Source organism: Amblyomma mixtum, chromosome 2 (assembly GCF_055824585.1).
Source record: "Amblyomma mixtum isolate Tamu chromosome 2, ASM5582458v1, whole genome shotgun sequence".
NCBI lineage: Eukaryota > Metazoa > Arthropoda > Arachnida > Ixodida > Ixodidae > Amblyomma > Amblyomma mixtum.
The window spans coordinates 32,753,882-32,760,114 of record NC_143013.1 but is presented as its reverse complement, the minus strand read 5'-3'; positions in this window follow the sequence as shown (position 1 = coordinate 32,760,114).

Below are 6,233 nucleotides of genomic sequence, written 5' to 3'. Positions count from 1 at the left end.
ATTTTCTGCTGTCTGACATCAGCTAAAGTAATGGCATGCCCTGCATTTACTCTTCGTTATTCAGTCAGTGACTAAGGGCAAAAACACAAAAATGAAAAAATGGAAGAATCTGCTGCACAGCAGACACTTAAAGGGGCTCAGAAACACCATCTTAGTTGAATGTTTCGACTGTTGATCGCATACAGTCGGTTACAATGGTGCTATTAGCGTCGGTAATACCGCGTAAATTCCATTTTTTAATGTCCTCCCAAAAACAAATTCGTCTGTGATGGTGTCCCCACACAGTGGCGGGTTTTAGCAGCGGATATGACATCACCTGGCGCGAGCTTGATGATTGACAAACAGTAAATATACTGCAAATTGTGTGAATAAATAGAGACACATCTTGTCACCTGTCGGTGTGTTATATTAGATCAACAAAAACAACTTGTTCGTCTTAGATAAAAGCCCTGCAAAGCAAGTAAAATAAAAATATACCACCAGGGGCTCTAGCATGGAAACGACGCTGCCAGTCTCAGCAAGAACAAGTTACAGAGAGCCGGCAACCATGGAGTGCAAACTTCCGCGACGTGCTCTGGCAGGCTGTTTTGATTGGTTGCGCCAGTGCCGTCATTGGGAAAGCGAAATAGGAGTGGGAAGCCCCGCCAAAATAGAGTTGAGGGCAGCGTTTTGTTTGCTTGTATTTTGAAATTTCTTCATTGAATAACCCTCTGCATCGATTCCTGTAATTCTTTTTTAGTCAGCATTTGTGTGACATAAAGAATCCACCTGAAGTATAGCCGGTATCCCCCCAAGCAGTGTTTCGCAGCCCCTTTAAGACATATAGGGTGTGCGGGTCTCAGAAATGAGTTTGGTTGTGTGTGATTGCCAGAGTTCGAGTTACCTCAACTTGGATCCCCAAAGAATGGCCTGCTCGGCACAGGTAAGACCTTGACGGAGTTCAAGCGCATTCAGAGGAAATAGCGCATGTGTGTGGCACTGCCTTGCAAAGTTATCAAATGAGGTAGCATTCTCTAGGTCACTCAAATGATAAGCTCTTTAAGGATGTCATTTAATACTACCGTCGGAAGTTTTTAGCCTGGTGCAGTTTAAACAAATGACTCTGAGCGTTATCGTTTTTACTGTGAAGTAAGAATGGATCAACTTTTGCACTATGCTGTGTAATGCGCCGAACTCCACAAGAGCTGTGCTGCATGTGCGCACTGTGTAGCCTCTTGCAGCTTCGCCTGACATTTGTGAAAGCCATCTGAGAGCATCAGCTGCACAACCTCTTCCTACCTTCTCACCTTTCATCGTGCTTCTCCCTCGCCCACTACCTGCTGGGAGAGTAGAGTGCACTGGCAGGGTGCTGGTTCCACAGCTGTGCAAGGCCTCCACCGCTGGTACTCCGTCAGAGGTTGAGGCTTCACACATACCTCGAGTTTTTCAGACTTGCTAGTCAAGTAGCTCTTTTGCGCCAAAAATATACAGGCTGAGACTGCCGCTCCACTCCCTCGATCATGGGCTTGAGTAAACTTTTTTCTTTTGCTTGGCGGGAGAAAAGATGAGAGACTGGAAGGGAGCGACGCGGCGCTGTCTCCAGCTAGCCGCACCCCCGCCTCCTTCATCTACGAAGGTCCTTGCGGCTTTAGCGATCCAGTCATAGCCCCCTCACAACTAACGTCAAGTAGGCAAATGTCACAAGCATGGTCGCAAGGCAGCATTCGCATGACAGAATGGCACCAGTGGCCGCTGCGAGGAGCAGGAATTAAATCCTTTGGAAATTACTGCCTCACTTTTGAGGACTACCTATACACTGTATGCATGCTCATTGGTATTTACATAATGTGTATATTTGATAGCCCCTTTCAAAACTGTTGCATAGGCCCTTTAATGAACACAGTTATTGCTGCTGCTTTTTAATTGCAAATTAGGTTGCAAGTCTCGGCTGTTGCAGCTTCCTTTTAAAGATTTCTATGCAATGATGTCCTGTGCATCACAGTCTACAATTTTGGCTTTTGTGCTGGGGACACAATAACATCTACATCAGCATGAATGATGATCCCATTGCAAAGCAACCATCCAAAACATAGCTATTCCAATTTAGACCAGAGCTATACTGTACTGTAAACTGCTCATTTAAAAACTCAAGCTGCGTTCCAACACTCTTGAAAGAAAAAGTACTCCAACCTTTAACGCACATTCACCAGTTCACCTGTTCATACAAGGGAGTGGGCAGCCATTGCATTTTAAATAATACAAGTAAAAATATGTGCATCACAATCAGTGTGGGAAGGAGCAACTAGTAAATAAATTCAGTTAAAAGGCTTGCATCATAGAATGTCTGCGGAGTTTCGGTTAAAAAAAAAACGTTCTCTGTGAAGTCAGTCCTATACTGGAGTCCCAGCCATCGCAATGCGTTAAATGCTTTTTGGTCAAAACCTGGTTGCTTAAGACTGGTTCCCACCGCAATACGCATTGTGGGCTGCACTAGCTCTGCAACTCGCCTGCATGGTCCACAATCCATTGGCCCATGGGCTGCCACATTGCCTATTTTAAGGTGGAAGCCTTTAATGCCTCACCGTTGTAATCAGGAGTTGTCGACAGAAATGTCACGCTTTTCAATTGGTCGAAATGGTCATTCGCGAATTTCAAACGGGGCCAATTGTACTTTGGCTAGTAACCATGTGTGAGGACTCTGTGAGATTGCAGGTCTTATTTTCAACAAACACCAAAGTACAAACAATAAACGAGGCGGCTTTTAACGGAAAGGAAACCAATTACAATATGAGAGTGAAAAAAGGAAAGGAACAAGAGAGCAAGGCAGGAACGCACGGGAAAAACACACGGGGGAACAGAACAAAGTGCTTATGAAAAATGCAGGAAAAAGAGTCAAAGAGGAAAGTTCACACTACTTGTCTTATTCGAGCAACGAGTGGCGAGGACTGGCTGCGTGTCGGGTAGTCAAGGAGTCTCTTGGCGTTCCAAACGCCGATGCAACGCTACCGCAGCGTCAGCGTTCGTGGGCTCCCGGCACGGTTCCCAGGTCTGGTATCCCGGAAAAATCACGTAGGCGCCCGAAGCGGCCTATGTAGAGCAGCTGACGGATGGACGGAGAAGAGTAGCGCCTGAGCCTGGTGGTTGAGGCTCTCGACGATGGAAGTCCAGGTCTGGTGGCCCGGACGTCTGCGGCTAAGGCCCAAGCCCGGAACTCGGGGAGCCAGCAGAACTCGTCCACGTCCGTCGCCCACCGCGCTCTTCTCTTCTCTGCCACGTAATCCTGTTCGACCTGTCCCGGCGTACCCCTCAGCACGCGCTCCTCGTGCTTTGTCTTCTCCTCACGAACGCCGCTGGGTGGCGCTATCTCCTTACAGAAGGCCCCCTCTTCGGAAGTTTTTTCCAAGGGAAAGAACTCGACTTCAGGAGAGCGACACCAGACGCGTTCGACGATCGCAACACAGAACACCGCACCACAGCGCGCACACTACACACCACACACAATACGACGGTCGTCAATGTTCGAAGCGTTCACAGACCTTCGCACACACAGCACAGAGAGCACATGGAAAGTCAACGTAAAGCGTCCATAGAGGGCGAAGAAACACGGAAAACATAAAAAGTAGATAGCCGACACTCAAAAACAAACATGAACAAACAAAAACAATTCCAACAATAGGTGTGGGCTACATTCTTCCGTATTCCATTGTTCCCATCAAACCACATCACCGTCACGAGAACTTTTCCGGCTAATACTTCCGTTTTCCTTTGTGAAACCGTTTTCTCCACACCGACCTCAGTTTCCACCATGATTTTACATGTTCCCGTCCTATGATGTTATTCACTCTGTTCTCCCTTGCCTTCGACACAGTCTGCTGACACATATCACACGATCTGACATAACTCTTAATGTCAGCCTGTACACCGGGCCAGTAAAACTCACTGAGCACCCTAGCTATTGTTTGCCGTATTCCATGATGGCCGGATAATGCACTCTTATGTGCCAACTTAAGAACTTGCGTGCGTAAGCCCTTCGGTACCACCGCTTGCTCAACGACTTGGCCGGGACACACTTGGTATGTCCGGAAGAGAACACCGTCATCAGTATCAAAGGAGTGGGCGGTCTGTCCCTTACCACGAAATATTTGCCCCAACTTCCTGCGACACACCTCTAAGCTCGGGTCTTCTTCCTGTTTGAGGCGAAACTCCGGCCGTGACAAGTGGAGTGTGTTCAGAGTGGGGCTTTTACTACTCTCTGAAACCTTTGCTGTCACCATAAGGGAAGGAACATCGACCGCGCCCGTCATGGCAATGGAAACTGCCTGATCAGTGAGAACTGGCGGGTCAACCGAGAATGGAGGTTTAGCCCCGGGGACATTGCCTATTATAATGTCGTATAAGGGTGTAGACAAGCAGCGCGCGATGGCCTTACCCGAGAAGTATGGAGAAGAAATCACCACCTCCGCTTCCGGAACTTCTACACGGGTCCCATTGGCCAAGAATAATGTAGCCTTTTTCCCTGTTAGTGCCGCTGGCGGTACAAGAGACTCACGCACAACAATACCGGTGCTGCCCGTATCCCGTAATACCGAACCATGCTGGCCGAACACCTCACCGTGCGCCACGGGCATAGCAGTTTCCACCGGGTTGGAAGGACAGACCATCTCCCCCAACTGGCCCTCTACGCGCGTTACCACTGCAGTGCTATCGGGATGTGAATATCGAGGTGTCATGCAACAGGCGGACTCCTCACGGTCTCCTGGCCTCTTAGCTTTGCATGACTGGGCATCATGTCCTACCTCGCGGCACCAGGTGCAATACAATTGCTTCGGCTTTGTCCGACAATCCGACGCCTTGTGCCCAGTCTTGTCACAAAGAAAACACCGAAGGCGAGACTGTGGACCTGAAATCTCGTCTTTGGCTTTACCTATCGTGTGCTCCCCCTTTTCTTTAAAGACCAACAAGTTATTTTGCCGTTGTGCTTCAAGAAAATGATCGGCAGCCTCCGCCAGCTTGGCAACTGTCTTGCCCTCCCGCTCACGTAAGAAAAGGGCTAAACGAGAATGACAGTTGTTCAGAAATTGTTCGCTCACGACCATCTCGCGAACCACCTCAAAAGTGCGGCCTTCACCCCGCATCTCGACCCAACGGTCAAAGAAGCTAAACAACCTGGCAGCATATTGCGAGGCCGTTTCTCCATCCTGGGGCTTGCTCTGGCGAAACTTCTCTCGGTACCCTTCCGCGCTGAACCTAAACCTCTGAAGCAAGGCAAGCTTCGCTTTGTCATAATCCACGGAATCCTCAGGCGAGAGCCGACCGAAGACCCTAAGTGCTTCGCCACCAAGGCACAAGCTCAACGCCGTTGCCCACTTTTCTTTTGGCCAACCCTGCCCCGTGGCCACATGCTCAAATCTCTTTAAGTAGGCATCGAGGTCATCCCGCGCTTCATTGAACTGTGGTATGAGGCTGTGCGGGTTAATGGAGCTGGTCGATGAGACGCTACGCTCTCCACGGTCACTCGGAGGATTTGCGCCACCCTCCATGAGCCTTATTTGTAGCTGCAAGTTCCGCGCCTCTAACTCCAAGCGTTCCTTCGCAGCCTCTCGCTCCGTCTCTAAATTCCGTGCCTCTAAATCCAATTTCTGCTTCGCAGCTTCACGCTCAGCCTCTAAATTCCGTGCCTCTAATTCCAATTTCTGCTTCGCAGCTTCACGCTCAGCGGCTCTCTCTTCCCGTGCCTTACGAAGCTCGTCCTCCACCCACGCTCGTAACTCCGCGCCGCACAAGCCCATGCGCTCGCCTAAAGTAACCAAATCTGACGCGCTCATACTGTGCCTAAATTAACACAACAGGCAAAGAAATAATAACCGACCTCGTCCTGTCGTAGTGGACGCCAAATTTGTGAGGACTCTGTGAGATTGCAGGTCTTATTTTCAACAAACACCAAAGTACAAACAATAAACGAGGCGGCTTTTAACGGAAAGGAAACCAATTACAATATGAGAGTGAAAAAAGGAAAGGAACAAGAGAGCAAGGCAGGAACGCACGGGAAAAACACACGGGGGAACAGAACAAAGTGCTTATGAAAAATGCAGGAAAAAGAGTCAAAGAGGAAAGTTCACACTACTTGTCTTATTCGAGCAACGAGTGGCGAGGACTGGCTGCGTGTCGGGTAGTCAAGGAGTCTCTTGGCGTTCCAAACGCCGATGCAACGCTACCGCAGCGTCAGCGTTCGTGGGCTCCCGGCACGGTTCCCA